Below are 17,077 nucleotides of genomic sequence, written 5' to 3' on the forward strand. Positions count from 1 at the left end.
CTCCAGCCCCTGGGAAGCCACACCCTCCGTATATACAACGTTATATCTCCTCTATCTGGCCCAACCCCTCCAGCCCCTGGGAAGCCACACCCTCCGTTTATACAACGTTATATCTCCTCTATCTGGCCCAACCCCTCCAGCCCCTGGGAAGCCACACCCTCCGTATATACAACGTTATATCTCCTCTATCTGGCCCAACCCCTCCAGCCCCTGGGAAGCCACACCCTCCGTATATACAACGTTATATCTCCTCTATCTGGCCCAACCCCTCCAGCCCCTGGGAAGCCACACCCTCCGTTTATACAACGTTATATCTCCTCTATCTGGCCCAACCCCTCCAGCCCCTGGGAAGCCACACCCTCCGTTTATACAACGTTATATCTCCTCTATCTGGCCCAACCCCTCCAGCCCCTGGGAAGCCACACCCTCCGTATATACAACGTTATATCTCCTCTATCTGGCCCAACCCCTCCAGCCCCTGGGAAGCCACACCCTCCGTATATACAACGTTATATCTCCTCTATCTGGCCCAACCCCTCCAGCCCCTGGGAAGCCACACCCTCCGTATATACAACGTTATATCTCCTCTATCTGGCCCAACCCCTCCAGCCCCTGGGAAGCCACACCCTCCGTATATACAACGTTATATCTCCTCTATCTGGCCCAACCCCTCCAGCCCCTGGGAAGCCACACCCTCCGTATATACAACGTTATATCTCCTCTATCTGGCCCAACCCCTCCAGCCCCTGGGAAGCCACACCCTCCGTATATACAACGTTATATCTCCTCTATCTGGCCCAACCCCTCCAGCCCCTGGGAAGCCACACCCTCCGTATATACAACGTTATATCTCCTCTATCTGGCCCAACCCCTCCAGCCCCTGGGAAGCCACACCCTCCGTTATACAACGTTATATCTCCTCTATCTGGCCCAACCCCTCCAGCCCCTGGGAAGCCACACCCTCCGTATATACAACGTTATATCTCCTCTATCTGGCCCAACCCCTCCAGCCCCTGGGAAGCCACACCCTCCGTATATACAACGTTATATCTCCTTTGTCCAATAGGCGCTCCAGACCAAACTAAAACAAACATTCAGGCATTATATAGGTCTCTGGGACTAGTAAGGATGTAAACAATCTAATTAAAATATAGATGGTCGTTCTCACTATGTTATATGAACCGTAGTGAGAATGGCCGTCTAGATTTTAATTAGATCGGGATTTGAACGAAATGTTGACAGATGACGGATGCTGCACCACGCCATCAGCTTACTAGCCCTACGGGCCAGGTAAGCTAAAAATCCAATAATCATTATCTGACAAAAATCTATCTAAAGAAAACATCAACAGCCAGGTCATTTTAAGGAGGATGGGACACAACAGAAGAAAACAAGCCCCGAATGTAGACAGGGGAAAATGTAAATGATTTGAAGTGTTGCAGCAGTGAAAGTAGAAGTGGCACCTTTGAGACTGCAGGTTAATCCCTGGTGAAGATCCGAGGTGTGTGGTTCGATGCTTCCTACCCATGATAGTTTGTGCTTCTTGGGAAGCCGAGAAATAGGCCAGTCCGTGGACAAGACACTAAACCCTTACTGCTCTGGATGGCTTGTAACGTGCCTCCTATACTTTGTTCAGTGAAGTAGTCACCAACTACAAGGAGATCCCTCCACATAACCTCTGGCTGTTCATGGGGTGATAAACCCAGCTGTTGTTAGACGTCACTTTTAGTGGAGTTTAGTCCCAAGGTTTAGATGAAACCTGTATGTGGTGTTTTCATTTGAACAGTGACATGGTTTCAAAATATGAACATCTACCTGTGATACTTCGAAATCAGTATTGAAAATAAGGATATACATATCATCAATTGTGTCACTAAATTTTAGTTCCTTGGTGTCAACACTTTAGGCACTTAGCATCATTGAAGAGTCCTAGAAAGACAAAACAGCTGTGTGATGTCATTAGCATCACTGACTAGTCCTAGAAGGACAAAACAGTTATATGGTGTCCGCAGCATCACTGACGAGCCCTAGACGGACTAAACAGTTATATGGTGTCCCTAACATCACAGACAAGTCCTAGGACAAAACAGCTGTATAGAGTCCCTAGCATGACTGTCTAGTCCTAGACAGATCAAACAGCTCTATGATGTCCCTAACATCACTGACGAGTCCTAGAAGGACAAAACATTTATATTGTATCCCTAACATCACTGACTATAGTCCTAAAAGGACTTAACATCTGTATGATGTCCCTGGCATCACTGTCCGAGTCTTAGACGGACGAAACAGCTGTATGATGTCCCTAACCTCACTGACGAGTCCTAGAAGAACAAAACAGCTGTATCATGTCCCTAGCATCACTGACGAGTCCTAGACGGACTAATCAGCTGTACGATGCCACTAGTATAACTTGACTAGTCCTCGAAGGACTAAACAGCTGTATAGTGTCCCTAGCATCACTGACGAGTCCTAGACGGACTAAACAGCTTTATGATGTCCCTAACATTACTGACTAGTCCTAGAAGGACAAAACAGTTATATGGTGTCCCTAGCATCACTGAATAGTCCTAGGACAAAACAGCTGTATGGTGACCCTAACATCACTTACGAGTTCCAGAAGACGCAACAGCTGTATGATGTCCCTAGTATCACTGACGAGTCCTAGACAGACTAAACAGCTGTATGATGTCCCTAGCATCACTGACGAGTACTAGATGGACTAAACAGTTGTCCCTATCATCACTGAGGAGTCCTAGAAGGACGAACCAGCTGTATGATGACCCTATCATCACTGAGGAGTCCTAGAAGGACAAAATAGTTGTATGATGTCCCTAGTATCACTGATAAGTCCTAAAAGGACAGAACAGCTATATGATGTTACCAGCATCGCTGGCGATTCCTAAAAGGACAAAACAGCTGTTTGATGCAGTTTTGGCATTGAAATGATACTACGCAAAACAAACAGTTGATTCTGCAGGGGATCCCAACATTAGTTGTCTTCAAATCCAAAGCTGTAGTCAAGGCTCAGCCAGCATATTTTCACAAAACCTTAGCTCAAATTTGGGAAATACAGACAAACAATTCTTTCATAAAATAATATTTTTATTGTTATGTACCGTAGTATATGACATGCATGAAGCATGGTAATGTTAGAAATGGTCATGATTACAAATAACATAAACAGTTATACAAACCAGCCACTCTCTGAAACCTCTCAAACCATTAAACCCTAATCATGTTACTCATTCCTGGAGCAATTCTTGTAAAATCACCATCGTCATAAAATAGTATAGAGACTGGCGTCAGTTCAGAAACCTTTATATCACAAGCAATATATACGTGTAACAATATATACGTGTAACAATACTCAAGTATCAATAATTAAGAAGAGTTGCAGTATTTCCGGAATGAGGAACCCCAGTTTTCTCTTTATATTGCATTAACAGTATGTAGAAAATTCCTCATATGGTGTTTTTTCTGACAATTAATTTAGTGCTTGTAAAACAGAATATCTATCATATTATAGTGATAGCAAAGTATCAAAATCAATTAATAATCACACATTGTAGAGAACCCTGAAACACTACCGAACCTACAATGACTTTAACCTACACAGAAGGCACTGTAGCTAAAACTCTAATCAATTTATTGGTAGCTAAGGCAGAGGTTTCCTATCTTAATAAACAAAGGCACTAACTGTGAGTATAATAACTGTCCAAAACCATTAAATCTAAAATTCTAGTTAACTACAAAATTCTGTAAAATTTTATGTAGAATATCACCTCGTCACGTACGAATTGCATAGCCTAAATAAAGCCTTTAGTTATTTCAACTAGGTAAAATGTTTATTGGAAGTGTGATGTTTCTAAGACTACACTATCATCTTCATCAGAAACTATCATCTTCATCAGAAACTATCATCTTCATCAGTAAAATGACAAGTGCAGGGTATACACACCAAGTTGTAATTTTGTTTAAACTGGTAAACAGTGTACAAGTCTTTCTTTTTTTCATGGCATGTAAATCAAAGTCTGTTACTGGTCAGTCACCTAAACGTCACACTTAAATCCTACACCAAAGTCAATTACTGGTCAGTCACGAAAACGTCACACTTAAATCCTACACCAAAGTCTGTTACTGGTCAGTCACCAAAGTCTGTTACTGGTCAGTCACCTAAACGTCACACTTAAATCCTACACCAAAGTCTGTTACTGGTCAGTCACCAAAGTCTGTTACTGGTCAGTCACCTAAACGTCACACTTAAATCCTACACCAAAGTCTGTTACTGGTCAGTCACCAAAGTCTGTTACTGGTCAGTCACCTAAATGTCACACTTAAATCCTACACCAAAGTCAATTACTGGTCAGTCACCTAAACGTCACACTTAAATCCTACACCAAAGTCAATTACTGGTCAGTCACCTAAACGTCACACTTAAATCCTACACCAAAGTCGATTACTGGTCAGTCACGAAAACGTCACACTTAAATCCTACACCAAAGTCAATTACTGGTCAGTCACGAAAACGTCACACTTAAATCCTACACCAAAGTCTATTACTGGTCAGTCACCTAAACGTCACACTTAAATCCTACACCAAAGTCAATTACTGGTCAGTCACCTAAACGTCACACTTAAATCCTTCACCAAAGTCTATTACTGGTCAGTCACCAAAGTCTATTACTGGTCAGTCAACAAAGTCTATAACTGGTCAGTCACCGAAATGTCACACTTAAATCCTGTACCAAAGTCTATAACTGGTCAGTCACCAAAGTCTATTACTGGTCAGTCACCAAAACGTCACACTTAAATCCTATACCAAAGTCTATTACTGGTCAGTCAACAAAGTCTATAACTGGTCAGTCACCGAAATGTCACACTTAAATCCTGTACCAAAGTCTATAACTGGTCAGTCACCAAAGTCTATTACTGGTCAGTCACCAAAACGTCGCACTTAAATCCTATACCAAAGTCTATTACTGGTCAGTCAACAAAGTCTATAACTGGTCAGTCACCAAAACGTCAAGTCACCAAAGTCTATTACTGGTCAGTCACCAAAGTCTATAACTGGTCAGTCACCGAAATGTCACACTTAAATCCTATACCACAGTCTATTCACATTAACACTTACCAACCTAAAGAACATTTCATTTCATCACTGCCAAACCTGTTTGTCAATGTTGGACATATTATCAAAACAAGATTAGGTGATATACAGTGGCAAAAATCTGATAAAATAACCATGGAATGTAAATATCCTCAAAAATGAACAGATGGAAATAAATCTGGACGGTAAATCAATGTGTAAAAGATGACATGAAAGTTTTGTTTAAGATTCAGGATGACACATGTAAATTGTGTTTGGGATATTCCTTCACTAAATCAATTGAAACACCACTATTTTTATATTTTCCCAATGAAATATAGAAAAATGTTCAGGTTTTGGTAAACCTGCTGTTACTGCTAAACACCAATGAAAACGGGGAGCACAAATGACCATACATACAATTAACCAATCAGAAAGCTTGATACAAAAGTACATAATTGTATGTGCATTCAAAGAAAAAATTCATCTTCTCTTATAAGGATTTTGCAGGTGATCAAAATGAACAACTGCATGTTTGATTATATATTCAGTAATAAATTTACAAGTGTGCAAATTATTTTGAAATATTAGTCAAGACTCCTGAAAGTTATTTGTCATCAATAAATGACACCATCTAATATTCTCTCTATCTGGTTACCTGACATGCCATCATTGTTACCTTACAGCTGTATCTCTGTACATGATGCTATTTATAACTCTCCACAGCAAAAGGGAAATAGGCTGCATTACAGAAGTAAGACCAGATATGGACAAGTTGGTATTTTGGCAAAATAAGCAAATAGGAATGATGCACAATTAGAACAAAACTTCATACTGTAAAAACAATATACAGAGCGATACAAAGTTGTATTATAAACATGCATGTCAGATTTTCCATCCAAAGTTTTGCATGTGATCTTTAAAAGAAAAATTGCTATAAAAAATGAACCCAACATTGCTGGACAATGTAAATATGGGGAACATATTTTACATTCACAACCAATCAAGTCAAAATAATACAAACCATATTTCAAACAAAACTAAAAATATAATATTTGTAAATACATTTTTTGAAACAGAGTACAACTTGATGATATCCCTCATATTTCAGCACTCTGAAATACTCCAGTAATGTCTTGTGACCATGGTACACCTATCAAAAGTATTTGGGATTTTTCCTTGCCCCTGTTCAAGCAGAGTCATAGACGATATGTACAGAACTTTACACGTAAAACTTTTTGAAATCAGTTGTACCTCTAAGTGTGTACAATAATGATTTTATTTATCACTTAATGTCACATTTATAATTATTATTTAGTTTATTAAGTTTTAATCATACCATTGTATTGTAAAATGTTGTCACTGAAGAAAATTGGTAGAATGAAAACAATGGACATCAAAAGGATACAATATCAGAACGTTATGCCTCACAAAAAATTCTGAATATTCTAATTTTGTCTCTCAGGTCTTTATATCACCAAAGGTCTCCAATTTCTAAATCTTTAAATGAAGAGTTAATCATCATCTGGACAATTTCATGATGTAGGATTTTGAACTGAAAATAATTAACACTTTTTTACCATAGGGACAAAATAAATACAAGAACTACAGTGACACATAACTATGGTGATAAGCATTGTTCAATCATGCATAAGTTCTGGAATGAGATCTGTGTTGAAGGTTTGTCTTGAGTCGGACAGGATAGTTAATTAGTATTTAAAATCACCGTATAACATAAAGGTACTCTGATTTGCTTCCTCTCAATAAACAACTGCCATACAAAATACATTTACATTGTCTTACACCAAGAACTGTCAACTTTGACAACCAAGTAAAATATTATCAGAAACAATAATGTATTATTATATGAATCAATACATATCAAAGATATTATCATACATTCAAATATAATCCCGGCATAAAATAGTTAAATGTGGTTATGACTACACTGGCAAACTTGAGATATAGGTTTATGGAATAATGATTGATCATTATGACTTTTTGTATACTCTACATATGTATTACATACAACTTGATAATATCTATATTTCTGATAATCTGTATAAAAGTAAACTGTAGTAAAGTGCTACCTGTAAAACAAACTGTTCCTAGATTTTAAAATCTATAGATAGCCAATGGTTTTAACAAAAAATGAATACGTCTTCTCTTTTTCCTCAAAGAACATATCGATAGATTTGCACGATTTGGAATAAATAGTCTGTGGACACCATATGCAGATAGATCACCCATAAATGAGTTATCATCGTGTACATGTCTATAAACAAATCTCTGAAATAACAGTCAAATTGTTCTATGGAAAATTTAGTTCAAATTACAACAAACGTACAGTACAGGAAAATTATCAAGTAGCTAAAAAAATTTCAAGTCTGTATTGAGTACAGAATCTGCATAATACACAAATTTATCACTTTTTAGTACATTGTGTACAAAGAATGGAAACACCACATGCGCTTTGATGATGATCACTGGACGAGTGTCTAGAGGTTTCTGATAAAACCAAGACAAATGTCTAGTTTTGATGATCCCATGACAAATGTTTTATGTTGCTGATGAGAACAAGACTTAGTGACAACGATGATGTCTTGTAAATGATTAAATGACATATATTCTGTCGTTATGGCATATGACTTTGTGACAACGATGATGTCTTGTAAATGATTAAATGACATATATTCTGTCGTTATGGCATATGAAAAGTAGACATCTCCAATGTAAGATCGCTGACAAATAAATGCGTAAGTTTATAGTAAGTTTATAATGCAATGTCTATACTTGTAATATTTTTTGTGACCTATATATTTACAAATGGAATGATGCGTTTTATACAAATGACCACTACAACAAGAAAAGCTACAAAAAGCAAACAATGCGAACTGTACTGTCTATTCACTACGTTTAATGGTAGCATTGAGCTGAATAATCCTTAAAATAATTTTTATCCGGCAACACATAACAGGTTTCAGAACCAATAATTATGAAAGTACGCATTTACATACTTTTCATCTAATGATATCTTGATATATTTCTATTATGTTATATTTATTAAAAAAAGAAATTAAGATTTAAATACAACTATTTCTACCTTTTAAACTTTTGATTATATATATATTTTTTTTTTTTTAGTTTAATGATAGGGATTGTAGAAAATGGTCTTTGCAGTAAATAAACGAACACTCATGTGAATAAATCACTTAATCCATTTAACATCTATTTGGATAACTAAAGCACACTAAAAAGCTGTGGAGAGACTTATCTCAGTAAAGCAGCACACAATGACAATAAGTTAACCTGAATGTCGGACATTAAAGGCCAACACAAACGTAATGGTAATAAAACTCTTTGGGATAACTTTTAAACTGACCTGAATAAGTACCGTTAGCCTTTTGATACTTAGCTTTTCTATTGTACTTTTTGCTATTTCTTATCATCCAGCACACTATAAGGTATTCAAAAAAGCATCCTGCAACGTCAATGACAATATTTTAAAGAAAAATGTAAATAGTTTTCAAACTGAATTTAAACCCTGAAACCCAAAATCAAACCTCACCATTAGAGAATGTGTTGTCAATAACATCAGACAATTGGTTAAACTTGTAGTCAAGCATATACAGCCACTAAATCTATACAAACATATGTCGCAAGGAATTGTTAGCTTAACACACCAAATACCCAACATATACCATGTATGTACTTGTTTTGGTACACCAGGCTAACAATACTTTGAACATTTGGTTACCAAGACAACACAGAAGGTTACATGGGACACATACAGTGCGGTGCTGAGTGTATTTACAGTGCAATAATAACACACAAAATTAGTAAAACTGTGTTTACAAAAACAAAGGACAATCTAAATATGTTATCAAATACCAGATGCAGTGGACCAGGATACTAAATTTGTCTTAGCTTAGCTCAGCTAAATTTTTCTACTATGTAATGTGAACTTCTGACTCGAAATGAAGTGAAAGTGAGTTGACTTTATGATAATTTTTTTTGTTGGTTTTATCGCCCAATGAAAAGCCAGAGTCACCTTGAGTTTGACCTTGTAGTAGCTGGTGACTACCTCGCTGAATTAACTTACTCTAGCCCTGTCTAATATTCCAGGTGGGTGAGAATTAACTACAAACAGTGTAAGTGTCCAGGGTCAGCTAGAACAGCATCTTGATCTAGCACTTAAGCAGGAAATTCTTGAGCACAAAATTTAGATGGATTTCTTGAATTTCAGAAAAAAGCTATATAAATAAAATATATAGTGTATCACACATTTCTTACTTTTAAACACCTTCATTTAAGTTCATATACAAAAAGGCCAAATAAAAACAAGTATCTGTGTTATTGTTCAAGCGTCAAAGATAAAATTTTGTACCTTGACAATATCAGGTCAGAATCTGGCCACTCCCACTGGTTATATATAGATTTATTTACGATTTCAGTACTAATGTACTGTTCGGACCATAAGCCTTCAAGTTCATGTTTGTCCCTCAGTAAATTTAAAAAATCACATATTTGATCATTTATGTTTTATGGGGAGAAGATGGACCATAAGTTTTTTAAAATTGTGTCTGATCCCATTTGATTTTTGCAAATAAGTATGTTTAAATCAAATAAAATAATACTTTCTCAGAAATCTATTAAAAGGGTCAAAATAACATTTATCTAACAGACATATCTTTAAAATTCATTGTCAATTTTTGGTCATTTTGGAAAATCTGATCTTGGGGAATCAAAAACATCTCAAATGTGCTGGAAGACCACATAACTGTACAGGTGATGTAGTTAAACAAGTGACATACAATATTACACAGGAGTTGTCAGGAACACATTCCATAGTTACACCTATCTACAACATATATCTACAACACCTATCTACAATATGTTCCATCTGCTACCTAAAAGGCAAAAAAATCATTTATAATACAACTTTTTTTCTATCTATGTTTCAAAATATTTTTTTCTATAAAACTACACGGCTAATTCAATGGTAAATATCTATATATAAACAAGTTTCACATTTAGATGTTTAAAGGGCAATAACTCCACTTAACAGCACATCTGTTGGAATGTCAAGGTCACCATAAAGGAAAGTTTTGTATTATTGAGAGAAGACACTGGAACTTACTGCACTTTTTACTACCCGAGTTAACAGAGAACCCTTATATTACCTTTTATGTGTAAAAAGCTTCAGGGCTATCAATGTGATAAACATCATAATTGTTTCTTATATACGACACAAAGTATAAAATGGTTCTCGGATCAACTGTCCATCGCAATTTTTCCTGGAAATGTATTTAGATATTTATCAATTAACCAGTGTGTAAACTTCTTGAATTTTTAATTGATAGCCGACTCATTGTATCATTCCAGAATAAGTTCACATGCATTCCTTTATAAAATCTGTATTTAAATTAACACAAGAAAGCTTCTTCTCTGAAATAGCAAAAATAATTTTAAATACCAGTAAAGACGTATTGCTAATTTTACTTTAGTCTCAGATAGAGAATTTTTGAAAAAATCTGTATTTCCTGGAAAAAGTATGGTAAGTAAGGACATAATTAGTGAAATGGTGTCAAGAATTCAGGGAATTATCCCAAAAAAGTGGCTCAACAACTGAACTGGAATTGACATAAAGCCGTCAGCAAGTTATTTCATACAAACAATGATAAACAAAATATGATAAAGCCTAATTTTGTAAAAGTAAAATATATGTACATGCAAAAAAGTTATATCTTTAAAATTAAAATGAAGCACCTTGCAAAAGAAACTAATGATGTAATAATCCACCTCAAATGGTATTTAGGGAAAAAGTTTATATATACATTGCTATTGGGAATCAGTAAATGAAATATCTAAATATGTAAAATTAATTTAATAAACACACAAACATATAATTGGGGATACACAGCACTTGCTAATGATTTGACTTAGGAATGGTTTTGAATTATATATATAATATATACAAACTTCGGGTAATGGTGAAGTCCTATACAACATTACATAGCGGAGATAGCGAATCATTTGTAAATCACTGTTTGTTTAATGGCATGAAAACAAGGTGGGTGTTGACTATTCCTTTGGATCAATATTAAATCATAAATCTTGTTTCTACTGGAAAATTTGCAAAACTTGAAAACGGAATACAAAAAAAATCAAACCTCGAAGTAACATTCTAGAACATCAGAGACCAAATCTGGAAACGAATATAATCATATTTTTTTTTTCCTTTCTTTTTTTCGGGATTAAAATTGGAAATCATACGAAATCATTAAGCATACAATATATCTATTTATTATTGTAATGAAATGTTCCACTGAACTTTTAAAACACTTATATGACTATGTACATATACACTACAATTTGTTATAGTTCACGCCTATAAATTATTACTATTTAAAGCATATACCTCTATACTGTCCTTCAATAGTGTTCATCAGAACATCTAAATGAAAATAAAAAATACTTCACAGAAAATTTGTTTACTTACTGAATGAAAATTGTTTCTGACAAATATTTGTTTACAGACAACGAATGTAGAATGATCTGTGTACTAAAATGTTATTTTTTTCTGATAATTTTTGAAAATACACGCCGTAATATCAATAAAAAGTTTTTCAAGGAAGTAAATATTACAAGCCTAATATAGATAATTATTTCAGGGTTATGATCATCTGTCCTATGTGTAAACAGATGAATCACATATTAAAATTTACATAAAAAACCCTAATTAGGCCATGTTGCATCAAAAATCAGAAAAATGTCATATGTCCAGTACATACTTTACTATATCATTATTTTTTTATATCAATATAAATCAAAATTTGAATATCATTAATTTAATTTTCAGTTTCAATCAAAATCTGATTTAGCATACCAGTATGCATATATCTCTATAGCTTAAATATCAAGTTCACTTCAAAAATTCTTAACTGACATTTGACAAAAAAAATTCAAGACTTTAATAAATACCGGGTAATAAGTCTCTAAATGTTTATATTTCTATATTGAAACCTTCCAATACACAAAGCAAACACAAAACTGAAGTACAATTCAATGTCAATTGACATTAGTAAGCCTTTTTAAAAAGCTAGTATTAAAACCATACTGAATACAACACATTTTGGCATTTTTCTACAGATATCATTATAGAGCAAAATATAACTTTCTACATATCACAGATTAGAAATTAATATGTCAATTATGATCAATCAAAGATTAGTCCTGCATCCTTCATTAGAAAATACCATATATCTCAATTCCTGCTTAAAGCCCTCTTATTTCAACCTCCACTCCCAATTAACGAGTAGCATCCTTAGTAGATCATATCTCAAGTTGTAAAGGTATTTTTTCTATGGTTGGAACTTTTCAGTTTTATGAAAAATTTGAAGCAAAAAGATTTTTTTTCCTGTAGAAATTGTGAAATAAACTACAGACTTCTCTTTAATTTTTTGCCTTCAAGGTAGCAATTTCTCATCTCATTTTATACTCGAAATTGAAAAAAAAAATAATTGAAAATACTCGAGGGCTTCTGAATTTGACAAAAAATCACATAAGAAATAAAATCTGTACAGAAATTGTGACCAATTTCATAATTGTGTGAAACATGCATCTAGGATCTACATACCCGATTTCTAATACTTAAGACTTCTGGGCTTATCACAGCAAAACTATGGTATATAATGACATGTTTATATTGATTGTGAATAATTCTGCTCAATTACTGATAATTTTGTACAATTTACCTCCTCACTACAACCTAACAACTACAAAACACAATAAACAATTCTGTATTCACTGGACTGGAATTGTAACTTAATCTTTCTACAAATCATAATCATGTGAATGTTTATAACAGCTGACATCACTTTAGCATTAGAATTGTCTGTAGGTTTATTTTGAACAGTGAATTGTAATAAGACTCGCATCTTTTTGTGGTAAGATGTCCGTCAATCTCTGTAACAGATCGTCATCAGATCAATTTATGTTGTTTGAGAAATATCTAAGAATTTCAGAAAGCTTTGAGCTTGATAAATGTCAGATTGACCAGATTCCATAATGAAGTTCGTCTTGTTAAACCATATCTATCCCTAAGTCAATATCATGTGATATGTCGTAATTATCAAAGCTGTGTTTTGAACACTATAAGTGATCCAGAATATTTTCAAGAGAATGGAAATCATTTTTTGATCAATTCTGCTTCGATTCTCACACTCAGTATTAAATCACCTGCAGGCTTGGCAATTTATAAATACCAAATTTCTAAAGCACATCAGAAATATTCAATGTTTATCAAGAATGTGAGAAAAGCAGAAAGTTAAAATAGGTAAAAACTTGTGTACAGTTCTGATAAAAAACATGCCTGCCTTGAATTTATGCTTTGGATACATCCGCAGAACAATCAAGACAATGGGGAAACTGGCAATTTTATAGACTGCATTTTTAACACTTTGCAAAATTGTACCTTCTTTTATAAATATGTGAAAAATACCACACAAAAGCAAAGCCAGGTAAAGCACTTACTGGGATAGTTTCTATATGCTATGTTTTCTGTTCCATTGAAACGTTTTAATAACTTTTCACATTTGTTTTCAGCCCTGTTGTTTTCATGATAACACCTCTCATGGCTTCAAGTAAGCGATTCTCACTCAGATAACCCCTCTTATAAATTATGAGATCGTCAACAACATTTGTAAAAAAAAAAGTATTTAACAAAAATATTATTTAGATGTAAACTGATTATCATTTTGGTACTTGTATTAATTATCTATCTTGTGTTGTAAAATATTAAAAGGAAAATATCAATTTCCTTAGATTTTCCTTCTGGTGGAATTTGTTTCATATGGCACACAAACTATGTTTGTATAATACTTTACACAGTGCTAAACTATGTCTGTATTATACTTTACACAGTGCCAAGCTATGTCTGTATTATACTTTACACAGTGCCAAGCTATGTCTGTATTATACTTTACACAGTGCCAAGCTATGTCTGTATTATACTTTACACAGTGCCAAGCTATGTCTGTATTATACTTTACACAGTGCCAAGCTATGTCTGTATTATACTTTACACAGTGCCAAGCTATGTCTGTATTATACTTTACACAGTGCCAAGCTATGTCTGTATTATACTTTACACAGTGCTAAACTATGTCTGTATTATACTTTACACAGTGCCAAGCTATGTCTGTATTATACTTTACACAGTGCCAAGCTATGTCTGTATTATACTTTACACAGTGCCAAGCTATGTCAGTATTATACTTTACACAGTGCCAAACTATGTCTGTATTATACTTTACACAGTGCCAAGCTATGTTTGTATTATACTTTACACAGTGCCAAGCTATGTTTGTATAATACTTTACACAGTGCCAAACTATGTCTGTATTATACTTTACACAGTGCCAAGCTATGTCAGTATTATACTTTACACAGTGCCAAACTATGTCTGTATTATACTTTACACAGTGCCAAGCTAGTCTGTATTATACTTTACACAGTGCCAAACTATGTCTGTATTATACTTTACACAGTGCCAAGCTATGTCTGTATTATACTTTACACAGTGCCAAGCTATGTCTGTATTATACTTTACACAGTGCCAAACTATGTCTGTATTATACTTTACACAGTGCCAAGCTATGTCTGTATTATACTTTACACAGTGCCAAGCTATGTCTGTATTATACTTTACACAGTGCCAAGCTATGTCAGTATTATACTTTACACAGTGCCAAACTATGTCTGTATTATACTTTACACAGTGCCAAGCTATGTTTGTATTATACTTTACACAGTGCCAAACTATGTCTGTATTATACTTTACACAGTGCCAAGCTATGTCTGTATTATACTTTACACAGTGCCAAGCTATGCCTGTATTATACTTTACACAGTGCCAAGCTATGTCTGTATTATACTTTACACAGTGCCAAGCTATGTCTGTATTATACTTTACACAGTGCCAAGCTATGTCTGTATTATACTTTACACAGTGCCAAACTATGTCTGTATTATACTTTACACAGTGCCAAACTATGTCTGTATTATACTTTACACAGTGCCAAACTATGTCTGTATTATACTTTACACAGTGCCAAGCTATGTCAGTATTATACTTTACACAGTGCCAAACTATGTCTGTATTATACTTTACACAGTGCCAAACTATGTCTGTATTATACTTTACACAGTGCCAAGCTATGTCTGTATTATACTTTACACAGTGCCAAACTATGTCTGTATTATACTTTACACAGTGCCAAGCTATGTTTGTATAATACTTAACACAGTGCCAAACTATGTTTGTATAATACTTTACACAGTGCCAAGCTATGTCTGTATTATACTTTACAGTGCCAAACTATGTCTGTATTATACTTTACACAGTGCCAAGCTATGTCTGTATTATACTTTACACAGTGCCAAGCTATGTCTGTATTATACTTTACACAGTGCCAAACTATGTCTGTATTATACTTTACACAGTGCCAAACTATGTTTGTATAATACTTTACACAGTGCCAAACTATGTCTGTATAATACTTTACACAGTGCCAAACTATGTTTGTATTATACTTTACACAGTGCCAAGCTATGTCTGTATTATACTTTACACAGTGCCAAGCTATGTCTGTATTATACTTTACACAGTGCCAAACTATGTCTGTATTATACTTTACACAGTGCCAAGCTATGTCTGTATTATACTTTACACAGTGCCAAACTATGTCTGTATTATACTTTACACAGTGCCAAGCTATGTTTGTATAATACTTTACACAGTGCTAAACTATGTTTGTATTATACTTTACACAGTGCCAAACTATGTCAGTATTATACTTTACACAGTGCCAAGCTATGTCTGTATTATACTTTACACAGTGCCAAGCTATGTCTGTATTATACTTTACACAGTGCTAAACTATGTTTGTATTATACTTTACACAGTGCCAAACTATGTCTGTATTATACTTTACACAGTGCCAAACTATGTTTGTATTATACTTTACACAGTGCCAAGCTATGTCTGTATTATACTTTACACAGTGCCAAACTATGTCTGTATTATACTTTACACAATCTGTTTGGAAGGACAAATTTGTGATAAACTCCGATGTTCCGGATGGCCTCCAGTGTGATAAACTTCAATGTTCCGGATGGCCTCCAGTGTGATAAACTTCAATGTTTGGGATGGCCTCCAGTGTGATAAACTCCGATGTTCCGGATGGCCTCCAGTGTGATAAACTTCAATGTTCCGGATGGCCTCCAGTGTGATAAACTCCGATGTTCCGGATGGCCTACCAGTCCCTCCATTGTTCTACCATCTGGATCCTTCCTGAGCGACTTTCACTTTTAAGTTCGTGGAATGTGGTATATTTCATCTGTCATTCATCTTAGATGGTCGTCTTAAATATTTATTTAAATTCTCCATTTTTCTCAATACCAGAAATAATCTCTCCTCGATACGTTGGTTCATATCCCTCTTCTTTGGTAGGTCGGATTCTCTTGAAGAAGCCACACTATATTGAATACAAAACAGATTTGTTAGGACAAAACCCACAACACCGTAAAACTAAGGCTGTACAAACCACATAACAAGAGGCCCATGGTACCTGTATAACTTGTGAATAAACATGTTTAATGAAATATTCCCTTAAAAGAAGAATGTTCAAGACTCGCACAAATAAATCAGCACCTGTTTCACCTGTACCAAGTCCCTAAAATAAATATGTTTCTGAAGTTTGTAGTTATTTTCTTGAATAATTTACAGATGTAATAGGTGCTTCCTGTATACGAATATATAGAGTATTGATTAAGACATCAAAAACATACACTCCTACTGAGAATAGAATGCCACGGGACTACATGTACAGGTGAATAACGGCGGACATTTCCCCAGGTGGGGGCTCCCCCGACCACTGTAAGTATCAGGGTTACTGTCTTGTGTGTACACTTATCTTCTTATATTCC

At 34.9% G+C, this 17,077-nt stretch overlaps 1 protein-coding gene across 11 annotated transcripts in view; it reads right to left on the minus strand.

Moving 5' to 3' along the window:
* Positions 1-3,081: 3,081 nt before the first annotated feature.
* Positions 3,082-17,077, minus strand: part of LOC117343650 (integrin alpha-PS1-like) — a 79,826-nt gene continuing 65,830 nt past the window's right edge. For 2 of the 11 annotated variants that reach the window (XM_033906105.1, XM_033906098.1), the window contains 2 exons: positions 4,968-16,626; positions 3,082-4,621 (listed from right to left, as the gene is read on the minus strand). The gene's annotated coding sequence lies outside the window, so the exon portion shown is untranslated. The other 9 variants (XR_004536053.1, XR_004536052.1, XR_004536051.1 and 6 more) reach the window with 9 other exon arrangements.

This window comes from Pecten maximus, chromosome 15 (genome assembly GCF_902652985.1).
Source record: "Pecten maximus chromosome 15, xPecMax1.1, whole genome shotgun sequence".
NCBI classification, from domain to species: domain Eukaryota; kingdom Metazoa; phylum Mollusca; class Bivalvia; order Pectinida; family Pectinidae; genus Pecten; species Pecten maximus.